General features: G+C 44.4%; 1 protein-coding gene across 1 annotated transcript in view; it reads right to left on the bottom strand.

Annotated features, from left to right (window-relative positions):
• The window catches only part of COL6A3 (collagen type VI alpha 3 chain), a 261,122-nt gene extending 238,716 nt beyond the window's left edge, over positions 1 to 22,406 (bottom strand). The window contains exon 1 of the mRNA XM_078681366.1: positions 22,282 to 22,406. The gene's annotated coding sequence lies outside the window, so the exon portion shown is untranslated. The remainder of the gene's footprint in view (positions 1 to 22,281) is intronic.
• Positions 22,407 to 22,850: the final 444 nt, after the last annotated feature.

Below are 22,850 nucleotides of genomic sequence, written 5' to 3'. Positions count from 1 at the left end.
CCCTGACCCTGCACCCACCCTACGCTCTCCACCAGGCTCCTAACCCTGCACCCACCCACCCAACACTCTCCACAAGGACCCTGACCCTGCACCCACCCACCCAACATTCTCCACCAGGCCCCTGACCCCACACCCACCCACCCAACGCTCTCCACCAGACCCCTGACCCTGCACCCGACCCGAAGAGCACCAGTCACATTACACAAGGATACATTCATGTATTCTGTTTTTGTAGGCGCTGGGAGATTAGGTGATTTGCCCAGAATGACACCGGATTCTGAGCTGACGTCGAGGGTCGAACCCAGTTCCCCAGCTCCAAAATTGACAGCTCGCAGTTCCACTACATTTTGAGGATAATTATATATTTTTTTCAGACCCACATGCTGCACAGCGGCGCGGCGCCCCTGGCTTCCCTTCATGGCGCACCAGGGTACTGCGGCGCACACTTTGGGAACCACAGATGTATGACATAGATATTAAGAGTGTACTCCCTGGACAGGTCCTGAGCATGGGTAGAGGAGGGGAGAAGATGGAGCTTGAGGTCAGAGCTACCCACTTTGGAACTGAGGAATTAGGTTTGATTCTGGTTTTGGCTCAACATCCTGTGATCCTGGGCAAATCACTTAATCTCTCCGTATCTAAAAAAGGAACATGTCCTTATGAAATGTCATTGGTGCTCATGTAAAGCACTCCAATATGTTTGGTTTGGGTTTGCTCTATATAAAAATTGAGGGGGAAAAAATGAAAAAATTAGTTTAATTTACTCTTTCAATGCTATTTGCATCTAAATAAACGAAGGTGCTCATGACTCCACAAGAAGCATGACCCCCTCCTGTGCTGCAACACCTTCCTTTCTGCCACTGACCAGCATCTCTTTCACAGCTCATCAGCAGCTGAAAGAGTTGATTGCCCCCCCCCCCCCCACACACACACACACCCACCCCGCCGGCCGCCGTGATGCTCTGCTTCAGAAAGGCAGACTAGGGCAGAGCAACCTGTTCATCACGGAGGCGAAAGTGACGGAGGAGGGCCTACTGTTTCTTACAGATATATCTTTACAGAAGGTGAGTAACTTGTGCTTTGTAGCTTATTGAGCTGTACTGCAGACATGCACCAAAGCTATTCGTATGGTACACGGTGAACTGAAACATCGCAAAGTAGAAGCACTTGAGGGCAGCAGAGAGTACTTCAAATGTTGTATTGACATCTGATGCAACTTCCTATCGACCACCGAAAAAGTCCAGACGAGTCCAGCATATTATGCTGCCAAATATCAAATGTCCCATGCAAATAATCTTGTCGGAGCTGCTGGGCGGAAAATATCCGTATTTCATATCGGTTATAATTTCTGAGAAATATCCTGTTCGAAGGTCACACCTAAATATGACCTTATGCCCCATATCAAATTGAAAACAGTAAAGCATCTTTTGAAAATAAAACCGTAAACAAGCACTTGGCAAACTGTGCTCGTCCGATGAAATAAATGTTTAACTTCCTTCCTATATTGCAACCATACATTATACAGCTGTTTTCAAACGGGGAAAATATGTTTTTTAGCTAGCCAGAAGCAATCCCTTACTACTCAATACAAGCCCGTGAGGATCTGGAAGTACACAGGTGACATCCACTTGTGACACGCATGTTCAAGATGGGCGAAAAAAGAATATCTCCAACATTTTCTATTGCTATGCTAGTTTCACCCTTCGCTTAAGAGGGCAACTAACTGTTTGTGGAACCATTTAAGAGGCAGACTTGCCCCTATTCATCACGGAGGCGAAAGTGACACATTCTTAGTGTGACACTTCCTTTCCCAGATCGTGCGCGGCGCCCCTGGCTCCTGATAACGGCGCACCAGGGCGCTGCGGCGCACAGTTTGGGAACCACAGGGCTAGGGGCATCACAAGAAGTGGAAACCACAAAAGAACACTTTTTTCTGGGCGTACCTGCCGTACACGATTGGAAGACTTTCCAGACCATCGCGGCTGGAGTCGATATACTTGAACTCTTACTTTGGGGCTTCTTGTTGGGATTCTGTCGAATACTTATGTTATTTCCTGGGATCGTTTGGTTGACTTAATCTACATAGCCCTGATGAAGTTCCTTTGTAAGGAACGAAACGTGTTGGCTGATTTCTGACTGCATGTTTTACTAAGAAGAATAAAATATATTTAAAGGACACTCTTATAAGCTTGTGGACTTCTTTTTCCTGGTGCACCTTCCGCTATCGAAAAAATTATCGTCTGGATTTTAGTGGAGCCCAACTGCGGTGGGCTTCGTAAGTGATATGCATGGGACTTGTATTTTTGTCTAATAAGGGTTGAGGTGCTGAACCAGTGGTCAGCCACGGTTTGGAGTTTTCTGTATTGCATATTGTCCCAGTGTTGCAGGAGACTGTGAGTGCCCCAGGAGGAATCAGGGCACCCAAAATTAAAAGAAAAACAGATGTGCAATGTAAGGCTGCAAAATAAACAAAGCAGCAGTAGTCACTAATTGAGTATTCACCCTTCTCATCCCAGTGGCATTTCATAATGCCCAGCAAGCGTTTTGTTTGCATAGTTTCCTTTCCTGGTAGTAGCTCCCAAAATTCACAAGGGCACCTACACCAATGTTTAAACATTGGAGGTGGAGCAGTGGTAGCTCCCAGAAATGCGATTTATGAAAAATTCCCATGAGTCTCCTGGGGTATTACATTTCTGACCACAGGGTTGCTTTGTAATGGTCTCACGCACTCCAGAGATGGAGTTTTTGCTTTTGAGCTCTAGAGGGCAGGGTTCCCTTGTGGCTGGTCCTTTGGATGCATTATGTGACTTTAAAAAAGTACAAAAAAGACTAAAACACACACGTAAATCGTTGAAATTAAATGCTTTATTCATAACACTTTACTGACAGTCATTTTTTATGAACATTGCATAATTAAATGCTTTTTTCATTACACTTCCCCGACAGTCATTTGTGATGAACATTGCATTACGAAAGTATTTAAATACGATCATAAATATCATTTGTTTTAATGGTGAATCCTAACATGTGATGACAGTTTGTATTAATATGGTAACCCCTTGATAAAGCCAATAGGCAGTCCTTATATATCAATGTGGTGACAGCTTGAAGAAACACATTAGTCAGGCCTTAAATACTGATGTGGTGACCCTTTGGCAAATCCAAGAGGCTGCCTTATGTGTAATCGCTCCCCCTTAAAGAGTGATGCTACATTTTATGTGAGTGGTGGGGCATTGTGATTATGCGTTCAGCACCAGCTAGAGGCTGAACTGGGATATAATGGCGTCCCCAAAAGGCATTCCATCTGTTTGATGTATATATTTGTAATTTAATGTGTAGTATTTAGTATATAATAGTGTGTGTGTAATAAAGGTATTATTCCTTTTCAAAAGAAAAATCACTGATTGGACAATAAACATTTATTGAGCGTTGTTGTTGCGTACCAGCAAACAGAGATTACTAGCCCACACCACCTCCCCTGAGTAGGCCGTGGACTGCTCTGGTTCACTACCCCGAGAGTCGAGTACAGCAATGTGTACTTGGTTCCCAAGAAGAAGACAATTGTGGACCTATTACTTATGAAGGACTCACGTCCTCTGCATCTAATAACCCAATTTCTTACACACAATTGTATTTTGCTGGAAACTCCTGGGTGTAATTAGGTGAATGGAAAGTTATTGCAGTTGCCTTGGACCCCTTGCCTCCCACGGTGTCAGGGAACAGCCCCAGTACAGTGTGTACATTTCTACTCCTCTGAGTAACATAGCTTATAATAACTCGCTGGATCCAATTTCTGGGAGCAAGACCCTTCCAACAAATATAAGGAAACGCCATGTTGGGTAATTCAAACCAGAAGTGCGTAGGATGAAAGTCTTGTGGAGAAAGGGAGAAAGCAACATTCAGCCAACATTTTTTGGAGAGGAACGAAAAGCTCGTAAAACAAAGTCCCAGTGTTCTCTTGAAATCTGATTACTGTCAATTGTTTTCCGGCCAGCAGATTAATTATTAAGAAAGGCAAGGAGAATATGTCAATGACATGGAGTAAATGGGGTTATATGCATATGCATGACTCTGCTTCCAGGCACTAGGACCCTACCATGTTTATGTGTGCTGAAGTTATTTCAGCTGCCATGAGAAGATGTCCACACTGTTCATGATGACTTTTCCAAAAGCGAATGGAAGGCAGGAGTCATCTTTTAGTTGTAGTGCGTACACATTGGGTTTAGACTTGACAGCTGAGTTTCTTTTTCTCAGGGCTGTGTTTAAAGATGAGGCATATTAATACTTATTCAGGTGTCTCAAATGAGTAGCTCATGAGCTACCGGGAGCTCTCCAGCTAGCGGTCGGCCTCCAAGCTGGGGACCTGGGTTCGAGTCTTGGCTCCAAGCTGGGGACCTGGGTTCGAGTCTTGGCAGGGATGCTCAATATCATGTGATTGTGGGCAAATCACTTAAACTCCTCATGCCTAACAAAATGAATGTTGTGTCATTCTGAAATGCCACTGGTGCTCATGTAAAGCACTCTGATATCATCAGATCGAGTACCCACTATATAAAACACCCCAAAAAACACCTGTAAGTAGATCTCCTTCGTGCATCCCAGCCTATTAAATCAGGAGCATTGGATTGGCTGAATTAATATATGTAGCAACAGAAAAAAGTATGTATTCACGATGGAAATGAGTGCATGAAATAGCTGAATTCTCAAAATATATCTACAGCTGATGCGTGAATGATAAATCATGCCCCATTGGGGAGACTCATTTTTTTTTTTTTTTTTTTTTGCAGAGTTTTATATAGCGCGAACTAGAACCGAACCGAATCAGTTATCAGAGCGCTTTACATAGCACCAGTTACGTTACATGCTCATTGCTGATAGTACTATCTTTTTTTAACATTACTGCTGGAAACTGTGCCTGATGCACTAAAGTGATCACTGCTGGTAATCTTGCACATGGTGGTCACTAATGTAGTAGTTGGTTTGTAGATTTACATAGAGCAGCCTATCACCCCTGAAGGTATCCAGGCGCTGTCCATAGGCCCGTCTATTACAACACTTAGAAGATGAGAAGCTTGGGATGATTTTCATGGAAAATAAGTATTTTGCAAATATTACAGAAACATTTGGAGACCCTTGACTTAACTGAAGCGGTCATGGGCAGAGCTGTTCATATACTTAGGGCACATCACTTGTCAAGAAACGAGTACAGTTTTTGGCCGTGTCTTCCAGAGTAACCAGTATTATTGATAATGATCATCCTCCTGTTCTCACTCTTTAACAAGTGCCGACTATGCCACAGTGTTTTTGCAGTGGCACTCCTTGGATGTATATTTTTAGGTTGAGCCTAGCGCAGCGCGCATGCGCAACCCTAGAAAATGACCTCTTGGAACCACTTCAGCTTTTCAGCAAACTTGTGCGGCTGGCTAAAAAAAGCCACACGAACGAGTTTTCTGAAAGGCTGAAGTGATTGGCCATTGAGTGTGGCTTTCAAAAATTCAAAGCCCGCAATTGGCCAAAGGCGGGTACATGTCCCGCCTTCTCTGTAAACGTGAACTCCCCTGGCCTAGGGTGCTCGGGAGCGAGCAGCAGGGTGCCCAGATGCCAGCTGCATTCCTGACATTCCTTGTTTTCTCCTTATCAGTGCTGTAATAAGAACGAGGGCTCGCTCGGTGATGTTAGACTTGCAATGCTGCTGCAGCAGATTGGCTAGATGGATTTCACTTTGCATTAGGGCTCGTGTCTTACACAGTCTGCAAATAGAGTGCACAAGGCAAGCAGCACGCGGTCCAGGGGGACGGATATCACACTTTCCTTAAATGGGAAACACACTTGCAGCATTTTAAGGTAAAAAGCCTGATCCTTTCTAAAAATATTCTCATCTATAAACAAGGGCTGGATTTTTTTTGGCACCTACGTGTGAATGAACGCACTTCGAGCCTTGCTGACATGCCCGTTTTAGAGACGGTTCAGCAGAATGTGTCGGCTGCAGCAGTTGCCCTGCTTGTACCTTAGAATCAGCAGAGATTCCACTTCAGAATGTTGTTATCATTTTAGGGAGAATGTTTTTTATGCTTCCATTGTGTGTCTTGACAAAGCAGGCCGGGGTTGTAATTTACTGCTGCTATTTCCCTGGTAACAGATCACAACACTGCGTTTCTGCATAAAAAAAGCTGAATGAATTGTCCCAGCTGCCGAAATAGGCCATGCGAGTCTATCTGCCACCAGGGTCACCTATGGCAAGGTCGAGCTATCGAAGGACGTCTAATGCTGGATTCATGCACTCGTCGAAATAGCATTATATATAAAGCTCTATACGGCGTGTCCACACTTTACAAACTCTGCAAGTCCATGTACTTTAGGCAGTTTAGCAGGGAAAAAAAATACTTAGTATTTTTTGTGAACAGTTTTTAAAAGTGAAACGTTTCTGCTTAAAGTGAAGGGTTCTGTTTATTTTGTAAAATCAGAATAGGGCATTGTTTGTATCGTAAACAAACTGCCTAGAATAGTGGTGCGAATGCCCCAAAGGTTGAATCGTCTTTACTTTTCCAGACGTTGCATCAATATGCAATACCACCACTGAAGCTCTTCTGTAGTGTCAGTTAAGTAAGAGTGGATCTTTCCACAGTCTTCCTGGAATTTTCATGTGTCAAACAGTCGAGAATGATGACAGCGAGTAGTCAACCATTTGCAGCCATAGACCCCTTCCCAGCTGTTGGAAGGAGTGAGAGGGACAGTAGGTGACGAGTGCTGATGTTTGAAAACCTGGGAGGACTCAGAAGTAGGATGGAATGGGTGAAGAGATGGGAGCTACTGGGAATTATGAGAATTGTAGGCAGGTAGGAATTAATAATATTGCTCTGGTATTAGAAATATCTTTTATTGAATTCATGCCAGCCACGGGTGTATTTGGGAGCTGTATTCCATATCATCTTTTTCCTCAGTATGCCACTCCAGGCAGAAACCAGGCATATGCAACCCAGGCCTGGCTCTCATCTAGTAGGAACAGACCAGCCTCATATGTCAGACCAGGTTTGCTTCAGATGGGAACACAAGCAACACAGTCTGGTTTCGGTATATCTGGGGCGCATTGATTAAATGTTTAGGGAGAGGAAATGGAGAAGCTCTTACTCTCCATCTCGTAAGGTGACATATAAGGAAGCTCTTAGAGACTACCACAAACAATGTAAAATGGCTAGAGCGACTTATATTGCCAATACCGTAACACACGCCCAGAACTGTCCTCGCACACTTTTTTTTGTGATAAAAAAACTGACAGGTGCAGACGCTACTCCTGCCCCTCCTGTTTTGAATGAGGCACAATGTAATTCCATTGCTGAGTTTTTCATTACTAAGGTGGAACGCATCTATGATTCCTTGAATCCTTTACCTTTGAACGAGGAATTACTATCTATGCCAGTGCCTGTCCATAACAGTCGGCCCCCCCTGAAAGTCAAACTTACTGACTGGCCACTTTTTGATGATGCCTCTTTTGCTCACTGCCTGGAGCGCATTAAATCTGGCTCCCCCCGCAACCCTTTACCGGCCAAGATCCTTACACAACTTGACTTGGACTCTCGTCGCGTTGTGATGAAACTCCTCAATTCTTCGTTGATAAAGTCTCATGTTCCACAGGAGTGGAAACATGCAATGATTATTCCTCTGCTCAAAAAGGCTGGAGCTGATGTCTCTAATTTATCCAACTTCAGGCCTATTTCGTTGTTGCCCATTTTTTCTAAGATCTTGGAAAGGCACATCAATTCACAGCTGACTCTCTTGGTAGAGAGTTCGGGCTTCCTGCATCCATCGCAATCTGGCTTTAGAGCGCACCATTCCACGGAGACCACACTTCTAGGAGTCACTGAGAGTTTACGGCATGGTATCGATCGCGGGGAAACATCTGCACTCATCCTTTTGGATTTAAGCACGGCGTTCGATACCGTGTCCCATTCCATCCTTCTCACAACTCTTCAATCCTTGGGAGTTGAGGGCTCTGCTCTGGCTTGGATAGCCTCTTTTTTAAGTGGTCGTACTTTTCAAGTTTTTTCAGCTAAAGCATCCTCTAAAATTTGTTCATTGGCGTACGGCGTTCCCCAGGGGTCTATCCTCAGTCCATTACTATTTAACATCTATGTTAGACCCCTGGCCACTATTGTGGAGGAAGCCGGTCTTACTTTATTTTCTTACGCCGATGATACGCAAATTATTTTCTCCCTCTCCAATACGGAAGGTAATAACATCTCGGCTCTAAAGCAGGGTTTGATCCGAGTTTCGGAGTATATGCAGGGTAATTTCCTCAAGCTTAATGGGGATAAGACCGAGGTTGTGATCCTGGGCAAGGGTAAAGATCTATGGGGTCCTCAACATTGGCCCGAGAGTATGGGTCCTACCCCTCAACCCGTTGCTCAGGTTCGCAATCTCGGATTCCTCAATGATGAAAAGCTTACGATGCGGCAACAGGCTGTTAGGGTGGCCTCCATCTGTTTTGCCACCTTAAAATGGCTTCAAAAAATTTTGTGGATGCTCCCCACTTCTACACAGAGGACCGTGGTCCAGGCATTGGTAGTCTCTCGCCTGGACTACGGTAATGTCCTCTACCTCGGCGCTGATTCAACAACAGTGAATAAACTCCAAGTCGTCCAAAATGCGGCCGCACGGCTTCTATGTAATGTTCCCCGGAGAACATCTGCCCTTCAAGCCCTTCGCGACCTGCATTGGCTGAGAATAACGAGTAGAATTAAATTCAAAGCCTTATGCTACATTTTTAAGATAAAGCAGGGCTCAGCCCCGAGGTACCTACAAGATCTCATTCAGGCTTATAAGCCCAGCCGCTGTTTGAGATCTTCGGGAAAAGGCGATTTCATTGTTCCTAGATTTAGGTTGGTGAAGATGGGCGGCCGCTCTTTTTCTCATCTAGGCACTAAGTCTTGGAATGCCTTGCCCGTGACTCTGAAGTTGGAGACGGATCTCCTCCGCTTCCGCAGGGGATTAAAAACCTGGCTTTTTCAGCAGTGATCAGAGCAGCCTTCTTTAGTAGTCTTCATTGATAGTTTGCTTGGTAGTTCATTCTTTCTTTAGTCTGTCCCTTGGCGCCGGGAAACTTATTGCGGGTAGCAGTGCGCCTTACAAGTTTAAATAAATAAATAAAATAGGGTCATCCCATGATACTACGTCAGTTAGGCCATCATCCAATGATGCCCTTATATTAAGCCTAGAGCAAACAGGATTCTGGTAAATCAACAAAGGTGCAATTATCATTTAGAATCCAGTGTTCTGCCATGTAACAAAAGTCCAGATCGAGATTCAAGGAGAAAATCAAAACAGCAAAAACCATAGAGCCTCAGTAAGCAGAGTAATCTGTTGCAAAGACGTTGTGTTGCAGAATTAAGTTTGTTTTATAGGTTCTTTCATGACTGGATCACTAAATTATTCTCAGTCCATTTAATGCATCTGCCATGCTGCATTGGCGTGACATCCATTTTGTTCTGTGGCTGGACAGCCATCTTTTATTGTTTTGGTCTGAGGGTTCTTGTAGCACACCGGAGCGGGTATGGTACTGGTCTATGATTTCCCAATAACTGTCAGAAATTATTTCTCAGTATTCCACTTTGAGTATTAGTTAATGAAACAGATGCACATATGCAGCCTTTATTGTCCTGTTTGGCTTTCAGGGCAAATTAGTTCATTCTACCAATCTAACTTGTGCTTTGATTGAGGCCATCATTCATTTTCTAGTTGTTGGAAAATACAAGGATATTCACTCAGAATTTGAGATATTCACATTGCAAATAACAATGCCTTTTATTTTTGTTTTTAAAACTTTAATAAAAGGCATTCTCATTTACAATGCCAATAGCTTAAACTTGCGTAAATGTGAGACCTATTGCATTGCAAATGCTTATTTTAATTTACTGTTCTGAATTGACCATTGGCCATGCCAAAGCAGTGAATTAAAAAACAAATTGCTGCCAGTATGTCACCATGTAGGCGCATGCAAGCATGCCTGTTGTAGCCATTTTGGAACACCTAAAAAAGCCTTTTCACCATTCCAAGATGCCTGCCGTATGCATGTGTGCCTCCCTAATAACACACAGGTAGTCATTTTGCCACTTTTAATTTACCATTCCAACATGGCATATGAGCATTTTAGAATGATACATTGAAAATAAAATGTGTGTGAGCGCTAGCACAATTAAAGAGGCAACCTGGTAGCAGTGTGCAAGTGCCGGGACCTCAACTGAAAACAAATGGTGTGTTTTAAAAAAAATATATACAGGTGAACCAATTCAGTGTAAAGTGGCATTCCCTCATCTCACTGGTTATGATGCCATTCTAATTGATGATAAGTGTTTGATTTAAATAATCTAACTGTATTGATTTCCAGTGTGTATCCATGTGAAAGCTCTTGTCTTTGTCCTATCATTAAAGGGAATATGGCTCAACACACTATCAGACCCGCTGTATAAAGCATTAATAAGCACATTACACCGTGTCCCAGAAAGATTGCATCTGTGCTCCTGCCTTTCTGACTTTCTCCTGGAGTATAATGGTTTAAACGTGCGTAGTCAGTTTACTTGATGCTGGTGACGTACAAAAAAATGGACGTTTAACCAAATACGCTCGAAAACTTTCAAATAAAGGTGCCCCAATGTTGGAACGATGACTAAACAATAGAACAGCTGCCTGTGTCAGATAATCTGTAAATTAATCAAAAACAATGCAGTAATGTTATTAAACAAGCAGCTCAAGAGGAGTGGTGGGGGTTGGCACATGGAGACAAGTGGGAGTGGTGCAGGGGAGACAAGGAGGCACTGCAGCTGTGGCCCTGTGCGCCTCTGCTCGCTCCTGACAGCAAAAAGCTGTGGGAGTAAACCTTTTCAAAAGAGGTGGGACTTACGCCCGCCTTTAGCCATTTGCCTGCTTTCTTTATTGAAAGACACACGCAAAAGCCAATCCTATGTGTGGGGGAGTCAGACCCACACGGAGTAGTTTAGAGTGCTTACAAAAAGCCTCGCAGTGCAGCCCATGCGCGCTGGCTCAGGCTCGACCTAAAAACCGTTGCAGTCACACTTTTAGTGTGCTTGGGGTATAATCTTTGACCCAAGAAACTCTATGTTTACACATTGCACAGATTCTTGTAGAGGCTGGATACCTTCAATTTAACTTTTTTCTGTATTGGTACACAATCTACACAGCATCAGGGGATTTCTTTTTAACACAATATAGGACATGATATTTATGTTAGACAATTTTTCTTTTTGATATCAATATTCTGAAATAGCACCAGTCAAATGTGATGAAAAGGATGCCTATGGTACCACTGCCTTCCTCTAAAAAGGAGAGGCAGCACCATCTGCAAAATATCACTAAAGTGAAGCTTCATCATGTTGTACAGTACACTAAGTCTTACTGACAGACTCTGGTCTTCAAAACCATTTCGTAAAGGTCTCCATACTCCAACAGCACCCTATGACACGAATCACTCCAACACAAAATTCATTAGGGGAACATCAAGAGATGAGAATGCAGCAGATATTCCAATTTATATTTTTAGCAAATAGTTTGCGGGAGGTGCCCATGTCTTTTGGCCAGAATTTTAATTTTCAGTAGTCTCCCTACCACCTACTGCAATGACCTCTCTATTTTCTATGTCAGCTTTACCCAATAGTCCCTCATCTTCCCATTTGTTTGACCAATCAGATATCGCAGAATTTTTTGTACCAGCTAGTGTCATTTCTTATTTTTTCATCTCTCAAGTCATCCAAATAGGACTCCAGGACCATTTCGTCCGCCTTGACTTTCAGAAACCACCTTGCGAGGGTCCAAAACACTGTGAGGCATTGTGCCGCTGTGGCTAGGTCTTACAGACAGTACTGGTGTGTGAAGGTGGCACCATCTCTGACACTACTAGTGTGTAGTGTCCATAATTAGACATTTCTACACGCTAACAAATTACGGTGCCCAAAAGTACTGGCTGCCATCAAATGCCTTAATCACATTTCTATGTACCTGACAAAGAGCATGCAAAAACATGAGGCAGCAAGTTGGTACTCCTCTCCTTTTCCACCCACCAAAAATCGGGAACACCCATCCACAACTCCATGAATCAGATACATTCACCTAACGGATCAAGAAATCAAAATATTCAAATCACATCATTGCGAGCACATCATTACAAACCAAACCAGACTTCAGTCTGTGAAGGAATCTATGAAACAAACTCTGGAAGACACCCACACTCTCTTGGTGCTGTTGTTTCAAAGAAATGGCATAATTTACATCTATTAATGGCTTTACTATATCTTACATCTCTAATATTACTGGTGTACAGTAGCTGTCAAATGTAACACTGCTGGTGTAGGGAGTGTTACAATCACTACTACTGCTGATGTAGAGAGGGATATGATGTTGATGCTGTTGTTGTAGGTTGTGATAACTAATGTTGCTGGTGGAGCATGTGATGTGGTTTCTTATATTGTTGGTAAAATGTTATGCACGATGTGCCTACTTATTTGGGGTGATGTATGAACCTGACATTGGTATGATTCAGATATGATCTTTGATGCTGCTATTGCTAAATGGGGTATCATTGATTATACTGTCGTGTTGAATGAGGCATGACCTGTAATACTGCACGTGTAGTCTGGGGGGACGTGGACGACTACATTGTTATAGAGTTGTGTGACTTGTGATTTTGCTGCCATAGATAGATATGATCTCTGATTTGGTCAGTGAAGTTCATGTGTGCTACGGTATGACCTCAGAAACTGTTGATGTAGTTTGGGGGTTTGCATGCTGAAACTACTGGTGTGGGGCGTGTTCCATGGTACTTTTGGTGCACATTTACAAATGATCAATAAGACAACTGTTGTGACCTGTAGGAATAGGTATGATCTGTAACACAGCTGTCAGAGTTGTATACATGTGTGATGCTGCTGGTGTAGGGTATGCTGAAGTTATAACCATGCTCACTTACTGTGTGTTGTGATAATTCTAACCAAAGGTAATATCATTTGTGGTGTGGCTTATGTAGTGTGGGTTTTTGTTTGTGATGCTTGTGGTACAGGTTGGTGTATGAACTTTGCTGAGGTTGAAAGATGCGGTATGATTTGTGATACTACTTAGGCAGAGTGATGTATGGACTCTGATAATACTCAGAAAGAGTGGCTAATTCCTGTGATACTGCACTACAAGGTGAGATATGATCTCACTGTGTTACTGCTGGCCTCTAGTGACAGTGGCCTATGGGCTGCAGGCCCGGACTGGCCGTTGCGGGCACCGGGCAATCCCCCGGTGTGCCGCATGGGTGGGGGCCGGTTTTGGGCCCCTGGGGGCCGTTTTTGTTACAGGGCCGTTTTTGCAGCAACGGCCCTGTAACAAAATCGGCCGAAAACCGGCCCCGGCAAAGAACGCGGTCGCACCCCCATCCCCCCCCTGGGGGGTGGGGGGGCCGTTCGAGCACTTTGCCAGGGCCGGTTTTGGTTCCCAGACCGGCCCTGATGGGCTGCTAAGGTGGGAGTTGGTGCTTGCACCAAGGAGTGTATAGCAGGATATGATCTGTGATACTGCTTATGTGGTATGGATATGATCTGTGATGCTGGTGGGGTAGACAAGTAGTATTTTGTAATGCTGGTGTTGAGTGGTGTTTGATCTTGGATATTTCTCATCTATGTTTGAGTACAATTTCTGACTCTGCTGGTGTAGGTTTGGGTGTGATCTGTGGTAATGTTGGTGTAGAGTTGTGTGCTATGTTTGATGCTCCACATCCGGATATGGATATCATATGGGACATGGGATGTTTCTGTTCTATTGTCAGGCATGATCTGTGATATTGCTTGTTAAGTGTTGGGATGATCAATTATATTGTTGGTGTATGGTTGGGCATGATCTGTGTAATTGTTGGTGTGTGAATGGGTGAAACTGCTTGCTTAGGCATGAGTTTTTTAATGACATTGTTAAAGTAAGAATGACTGCACCGTGCAGTGTAACGTGTGGAATGATCAGATGTTAATAGTGTTGGCATGTTCGGTGATACCATTTGTCTAGGGCAGGGCATGATTTATAACATTGAGACTATAAAGTTGGGTATGGACTTGTATACTCTTTTTCCATGTTTAGATGCTCTCTAATATTGTTAGTGTAGGGTTGGATGTATTCTGAGATATTGCTAGTTGTGGGTTGAGCATGACTTGTTCAAATGCTTGTGTAAGTATTTGGATGACTTGCAGGTAATGATGTTTTCAAAGAAGGGAGACAGTGAAAAGGGCGAGTTTACCACTCAAAGGGAGAGTGGTAGGTCCCGGACCCGGCGGAGAGGGGTAGGTCCACCCGAGGAGACACGGGATTTAAAAACCTGAAAACTAAGAGGTTGAACCCGGAACTCTACCTGCCGGGTGCTGTTGTTGTAGCGCACGTCCACTAAGATAGGCAATTACAGCACAACACAGGTACTTTTGACCCTTTACACGCATTGGAATACTGTTCTGTAGCAAGGTAAAGGCTCTCTGTAGATAGTTTAAAATAGCACATACTGTTTGTTTATATTCGGTCCTGAAGAATCGCTTGTCAGTAGACAATCAGCGAGAAACATGTCGACCTATTATTATGTCCACTAGTCTAGACTCGCACCAGGGAGCATTATTTCCCTCCGAGCCTATTCTACATTTTATTTTAACTTGGAATAAGGGTCCGCTAGAATAAACCTGATCCTGGTACCCTTTACCCCAATTTTAACTTCCACAACGTCTACACAGCATTGGCCCCTCACCCACACTTCACCCATACGGCAGTTGGAAAAAGATCTCCGCCAAAGAGCCCCTCTTTGAGGTGTTGCCCGTTGGGTATTGCACCGCTGACCCAACGAGGAGCATTGCCGATGATGAAGCATGACACCTGCAAGGGTGTGTGAGGCCATTATATCCAACACATTGGATACCCACGCGTTCTACCACGACGCACGGGTGCCACCAACACTAAACCCCCGCTCTCATTAGGAACAGCCTGGTACTTCTTGTGTTTCTTGCAGGTAATGATCTCACCATGATGCTGATACTTTAGTGTCGGTATGTTTTGTAGTACTGCTTGTTGTAGGTTGAGTACACCTTGCAAGTAATGCTTCTAGTCTAGGGCACATATTATTAAGGATATTGCTTATGTAAAGTTGGGTATGACTTGTGAGTAATGATACTAGTCTAGGGTCGGGATATTCTGTAATGCTCTCTTCAAATTGAGAAGTACTGTATCTGCAAATTGGGACTGGGCCATGATCTCAGATACTGGTGTTGAAGGATGCATTCTGGTATGGTACTGCTTATGTGGAATGTGGCATGTTGTCTGTGTTTCCTTTCCTTTGCATTTTCCATCATCTGCAATGAAGAATCTCCAAGATTGCCAAGGAGTTTTCCTTACCCTTGTGTTTTTCCTCCTGTCATCCTTTTGATGAGATGCTTGACACTTGTTCATGTATGTATTAAGTACAGCATTGCACCACGGTGACTAGGAGAATTTGCTCTTTCTTCAAGCAATCAAAAATGTAATTGATGTACCTTAGTAGTGTCCAGTCCTTGACAGAAGCTCATGTTTCGAAATTATAAGTCTATTAATTTCATGAAGATCAGGTCTTTTGACTGCAGGATCTCTTGATGTCATGAAGATCAAGTATCGTGATTGGAGAATTTCTTGATTTTATGAAGATCAACTCTTTGAGCCTATGATTTTATGAAAAAAGTCTTATGTTTTTTAAGTCCTCAATTTCATGAAGATCACTTTTTGCAATTTTGTGTCTGCTTATTTCATGAAAATCAAGTCTTGTGATCGTAGGAGCTCTCATTTTCATGAAGAAGATGATTTGTGATTGTAGGAGCTCTCAATTTCCTGAAGCTTTAGTCTTGTCATTGTACGTGTTGGTCATGTCACGTGAGTACAGGAAGCCTCAAAATCATGAAGATCATGTGTCCTGTTTATAGTCCCCTCCATTTTATGAAGATCAAGTTTTGTGATTGTGGAAGATCTTGTTTTTCAAAGAGATCAAGAGACTCTTGATATGTGAGGTCAATCACTGCCTTTTTGTTAGTCCTCTTTCATGTAGGCTGGGTTACATACATTTCTCTCATTTAATGCATCTACTCTGCACTTTATCTGGAAACAAGTATGAAGTAGGGAGTGATGTCAGGACTGCGTATTCCAAAAAGCAGAAATCAGAAGTGACCATCCATTCCCCCAATGACCTGCTTACACCTCGCAAGTTTCCAAATGAGCTAGAAGCCCCTTCAAACTTAACATCTTTCCACTCTATCATTTGAAACCGAGTTTAGAAGTACAGTTAATTTCAGAAGCAAGTGAAGGGCCAAGATATTGTAACTCTGAGTCGCCTAAAATAAGAAACACATTTCTGAGCTTCTCACAGAGGAAGACTGACTGAAAGCCTTAGGAGTGTGCTTTAAAGGTAACAAGATCTCTCCACTCCTGCGATCTGCAGGTACATCTAGTCATCTGCTCCACGTGGCCTATCATTAGGATCACAGCAACTCCCAGTCAGCTCCTTGTCACTTTTTTTGTAATGACTTGGATTTCATTAGGGTTTTTTGGGGGGTTCGTGATTTTAAGAATGATTGTGAAGATAGCAGATGTCCTAGAATGGTATGGGAGAAATTATATATATATTTTTATTCTGCCCAGTGCTTCATCTCTAGTCAAGAAAGAGAACTGTTTGTCTTTTAAACCAGTGGGGTGTTAATAGTTCCTAAACTTGTGGAAGCCCAACCTCATTCTAAGAACGCAAGGTTTGGGGCACAAGGACGGAGTGCATGATTGTTAGGGATCAACGATCTCTTTGTAGATAAAAGATCCGGGCTGAAACAGGAGTAATTAGGAAGTGGACCTCACTCCATGGGGCAGCTCGGATAAACCCCTCATATTTTCGTTTTGAACTTCCCTCCTGAATGAGTTGCTTCTCTGGTACAGTGAAGGAATTCAAAGTGGTATACCAGAGGAAGGTACCACTGGCTTCAATACAGAGACAGTGACAGCCTTGGTTCTCATAAAATGATCCGGTTCTCCCATCCTCAGGACCATCACGTGATCCTGAGCCTAAAACCAGCAGGGGCTTCAATACTTCAGAACTGGCAGGGGCGTAATGCCTCAGAAGCGGCAGGGCCTTCGATGACTCAGAACCAGCAGTAGCTCCAATGCTTCAAAACCAGCAAGCGCTAGAATGCTTCAGAATAAGTAGGAGCTTTAGTGTCTTAGGAGCAGCAAGAGCTTCAATGCCTGAGAACTGGCAGGAATTCAAAACTAGCAGGAATGTAAGTGCAATTGAAGGAGCATAGTTACAGTGCTTCAGAACCAGCAAGAGCTTCAGTGCCGAAAACTGGGAGGTGCGTTGAGACCTCAAACCAACTGGAGCTTGAACGCCCCACAACTGTCAGGGGCTTCTAAGCCTCAAATCATAGAAGGGGTTTAATGCCTCAAATTCAACGGAGGCGCCTATCACCAGAAACATTCAAACAAGAACTCAAGAAGCAAATGGGTTTCTATCCAAGTCCCAGAAACAGCAGCTGCCCCAAACCCCATTAATAGTTAGGGCTCCTAACCCCAAGAAGTAGCACTACTACACCACAGAAGTCGCCAGAATCTGCCCGGGCATCCAATCCAGACAACTAATGGTGGTCTCGTGGACCCAGAATACACTAGGACTCCCGAAAAGAACCAACCAGCCTCCTGTCATCGAGAACATTCAGGGGCTCTTATCACTAACAACTACCAGTTGAATCCAATTCCTCAGTACCACCTTGGGTTTCTATCCCCAAGAAACACCATAGGTTTCTGGTCAAAAGACGAGGTACAACCGGGTCTCGACGAGGATGAGGAACAGAATTGTCATCAAAGGAGCCACTGATGCCCTGATACTGTTTGATCGATCTGTGGCATTTGACACTGTAGACTGTACCATCCTCCTCAGTAGGCTACCAGATATTGCACCTCTGGCCAGGACTTAAACTGTTTGGCCTCCTTTCCAGAAAATCATTCTCAAAAAGTTATCATTGGCAAATTTCCGTTCTAAGACATCATTCGTTGTGTGTGGGGTCCCTCAATGATCAGAACTGTCACCTTACCTCTTTAATATCTACATTCAACCTCTGGTCCTGATGATTTGTTCCTTTTCTCTGCAATTGTACACCTGTACAGATGGCACTCAACAGCTTTTTCAGCTAGACAGTCCCTAGATGCAACCAAAGGACTCTGACAGTGCTTTGTGGAGATTAAAAGATGGATGCTTTTAAATTGGCTGGAACCGAACTCTGATACAAAGGAAATCCTCATAACTGAGAGACAGCCCTCACTCGAGATGACATATTTGAGCCTGCTTAACTTGTGCATCTTCCTAACATGTCGCCTGTAGTGAAAAGACTCGGGGTTAGATTGATAAGAAGAAGCTCAAAATGGCCTCACAAGTATCTTCTCTGGCAGCAACCTGTAGTTTGCAGTTGAGGAAATTACAGAAGCGTGCACAGTTTCTAGCAGGATATACTAATCGAACAGCAAAAGCCTCCTGGCTAGGATCAAGAATTGATTATTCCAACTTCCTGTATCCAGTCTTAACAAATCCCTCACCAATTGCCTAGAATACATTCAAAACCAAGCCTCTAGGCTAGTCCAATGCCCCGTGATTTTTAGAGCACTTATATGCCCAAGTCCATAAGTGCTCCAGCCCACCGGGGAAATGCCCGATGCAATAAAGGGACAGTCCGGCCCTGCCCATAACCGGAAGCAGCAGGGACTCCCTTGAGCCAGAACCAGGGTTTCCACCCCCAGGACCAGCCTCGGCTCGTCCCCCAGAGACTGGTGAGCTGCAGTATCCAGTCCCATTACAACAGGGATTTTCAAACGTTGTCATGCCTAGCCCGCTTCCCCTAAAAATTTGGGGGCAGATTTACAAGGCCCTTGCGCCGCTTTTGCGTCATTTTTAATATGGGAAAAGTGACGCAAAGGTGGCGCAAGAGGCTTGTAAATAAGCCCCCAGGTCTTGGACCCCCGAAACATTTTGTCATAATCTTTATATATACAATTGGAAATGCCACACGGGAGCTAAAACTCGATGGCACATATTCCAAGAAATCGATACAAAAGGGGATGTTTGTACATATTCCAAGAAATGCCTGCGAAAATTAATATTTAATGGTACTTATCAATTTATTATAATATAAACATGTCTGAGGTACAGCATGGTAAGACAGCCAAAATGTTCAGGTAATGCTGGGTGGGGTACCTGGCATTTTAAAAGAATTGATTTTTTTCCGAATGTGAAATTAAAATATTGTAAGCTGCCGGTGTGAAATGCCTGCGGAAGTTTTAATGGAGCGCCTCATGGACCCTCATCCCATTCTGCAGGGGAGGCGTCATTTGACGTTACGTCACTGCGAGACACACGTGGATCGGACTTTTTTTGGAGTCCTGCTACAGCGTCGTATTACACAGACTAATTATTTGCACCCCACGATGGGGAGTCACCCCGTGACCGAGTCTGAAGAGCACTGCAATGGACCAGCGCCCGTCTCCCCTCAGAGAATGTTCGACACGCCGCAGCGAAAGAGACAAAGCTCTCTCCTCATAAATCCATGGGTGGAACATGCCTGCCTTCCGTCCCCTGACATATGTGTTCCCTCTACGCATTCTGTATTTCGATCTGTCCATCTTCAACCAATCTACTTCCTGCAAAATCACCACCTCCATAAACGGCATAATAGTGACATCCTCGTGAACAGTCTTTTCGGAAGGGCCAACAACTGGATGGTCATGGCTTCTGAACTACTCTCTCAAATGACCAAGCAGATTTAGATGTGGTGAGAAGCTGTGATGGTTGGTCAATGTGAGTAGCTGGCACTGGTGGGCAGTTTCAGAAACTGCCATAGCAGGCAGTGTCAGAAGCTGTCAATTGTAGGCGGGGAGTGGAGCTGCACTGGTGAGAAGCTGAGAAAGTAGGCACTTGTCTCTAGTGAGCCGTGTGAGGAGCGGATAGTCTGATCAATAGCATTGTGGGTAATGGTGATGGTGGGCTTCGCGAGGACTGGGCAGTAGCATGTGTGAGGAGATGCTAGAAATTGGAATAGTGAGAAGCTGGCATTGGTTGGCAGTGTGAGAGGCGGGTGCAAGTGGGGATTTCGAGAAGTCACTAGTAGTCAGCGTGAAGAGGTTGCAAGTAGACACAGTGGGAAGTTGCCATGAGCATTGGAGTGGCTGACACTATTGGATAGTGTGAGGCTGTTCCTGGTTATGATTGTAGGAGCTGATACTGGCGAGTACTGCAAGAAGCTTGCACTACTATGGATGACTTCAGGCCTGATGGTGCCAATATGGCAACCTTCCCAACCATGTTCTCTCCTGGCCCCTAAAGGCAACTTAGCTGCTGCTAGGAGAACAGTGTGCCAACCTGCCCCACCCTCCTTGGCTACCTCTGCACGAGCATAGAGCCTGCCTGTCGAGGTATGGACCTGGTCCCTGTACATGGGGGCGAACGTTTGGAGAGGTGTGGTGCAGCGGCCAGGGCAGCGGACTTCGGAGCACAGGGCTCACGGATCGATCCCCGGCTCCGGCAGCAGTTTGCTCAGCACCGTGTGATTCTGGGCAATAGCTCACTTAACTTCCACAATGGCCTTGAGGACCCGTAAAGGTGAGTAGTTCACGCTGTACAAACACGGACTTTATTTGAAGGCACTTATTTTGGATTAAACATTACCACATAACCCATATAATTTATATAGAAAAGGAAACCTAACTTAAAACCTGAGAAGACAAACGTGCATACGCAAGTAATAAGAGAAAACTGTGCATAGGTGCTTTATGAAGACATCCCATAGGACACACGGCGGCAGGGAGCCTGCGGTGATGGAGGAAACTGAGGACCAGTTTCTCAATAAACGTGCGATATACAGAAGATAGTTTTATTAAAGTTACACTACAGAGTTACACAGTGCATCCTGCTCGATAAAAACTAAAAAACCGAATTAATGGACAATTACTATAACCAATCTGCTGATATTAAGCAGCAAATGTACTAAAACATCATGAATGCAGAGTAGTAACCACAGTTTTTGTGTTTTGTGAAAGGGAGAGATCAGAACAGAGCCCCTTCTACTCACACATGCAGCTGTTGCTTTCCCCAGCACACTTTACTCTGCCTTGCCCCATGCACACACACTTTCACCACAGTGCAAGGGTGCGGATGGGAACGCCCTTGTACCACCCTTGGGACACCCTTCGACACAAAGTAAGAAAAGTACTGTGTTGCATTACTGTAGGGCGCTTTCCGGAGTAAATCCAGGTTTGCGTTGGAAAGTAAATCCCAATTCAAGACTTTGCACCAATTTGCATTAATTTTTGTGACACTGTCCCCATGCAAAGACATGATAAATTTGGCCCTAAGTAAATTGCAATGGTGCCGGGCAAATTCAAAGTGACGGTTGCATCAACAACCATTGTCTCCAGATAGTGAGTGTAAAGACAGGATTTTAATCAGTCTGGTGCTGTATCAGTGTATTACCTTTTCACAATGACCCCGCCCTATTGCATGCACAGTGGCCCAGCAGACATGTAAAATCGCCAGCACTAGTGAACAATTGTCCAATCCTGGTTTACGTGATAAACGTTAATCCTGGTGCTAATTTACGTGACTATTGTCAGGGCTTGACGTTTTAGTTATTACACTGAATTAATCCAGGCGGTTCGAAAACTTCTAGGTGAAGAATGTGAGCAAATTCTAATTCCTTCCAGTCATCCTCAAAACCGACTGCATCTCTTCTTTGTGATGCATTTTGCAAAACGGATGAGCTTCAATTTTGCACCAGTGCAAATGGCCTCACACTGCCATTTATAATGAATAATACATAGCTGCTCTGGGCTCCAAATGCACCAGTGGTTACATTAGTGACCACACCAGCATCAGGCAATTTTGCACTGCTGCCGGTGCAAATCTGCACCGTTACTTGCATAGCCCGGCAGTGGCCAAGTCGATACTTGTTCAAAATACTGGTACACGACGTCGTCCTTGAACGAGCAAGTTGGTGCCGCAAATGTAAAAATTTTATATCTGTATTTATTTGTCACCGTTAGGTTTGTGCAAACGATGGTGAAAATTGCACTGGTGCAATGTTACCCTATGCCGGTGCAATCTCTGAACTGCGGGGGCAGGATAAAGTTCAGATTTTCATAATCTAGCCGGAAGCAAACAACCCGTGGTGACATATCTCGTGCAGCGTAGCAGGTAATAAAGTAGTTCTGAAGACTTACCTCTCTGAAGAATTGTTCTCAAGCAGGTCAGTCGCTCGCTGTCATGCTGAGGGAGGGCGCCTTCTCGTTGCGGCGTGGGTCCGGATGAGGTGGTGAGAGGTGGGGTGGGGGCGGGCGTGGAGGCCGGGTTGCCTTGGGCGCGGGGCTTGGGGCGGCTGCTGGAGCCTGGAGGACAGGGAGGTTAGGCTGCAGCTCCGAGGCTCTGGGCTGCCTGCAGAGGAATGGGACGAGCAGCTCAGACGTGCAGGGCCTGCAGTGCTTCAGGCAGCCCCCCCTCAATGAGCGACCCACGTAATGAAAAGCAGCCTCCCCGGCCAGCCCTCCTTTCATCTGGCCCCCATTACAAGCTGATGTCATCGCTGGACCCAAGCCTTGCTTTGCTCCCTCCGCAGTTTGTACTTTTAAAAACTTTTTCAAAACTTTTTTCCTTTCTGCAGGAACATATTCACACCTGGTCAGCGACGGAGGTTGGCTCTGGTACATAAAACAGCTTCATGCGACAGCTCACTCCACTGCTCCCCTTCTAGATTTTTCACATATGTATATTTTTGTCTTTGTCGGACACAAAA

This window comes from Lissotriton helveticus, chromosome 3_1, assembly GCF_964261635.1.
Source record: "Lissotriton helveticus chromosome 3_1, aLisHel1.1, whole genome shotgun sequence".
Lineage (NCBI taxonomy): Eukaryota > Metazoa > Chordata > Amphibia > Caudata > Salamandridae > Lissotriton > Lissotriton helveticus.
This window is presented reverse-complemented; position numbering and strand designations above follow the sequence as displayed.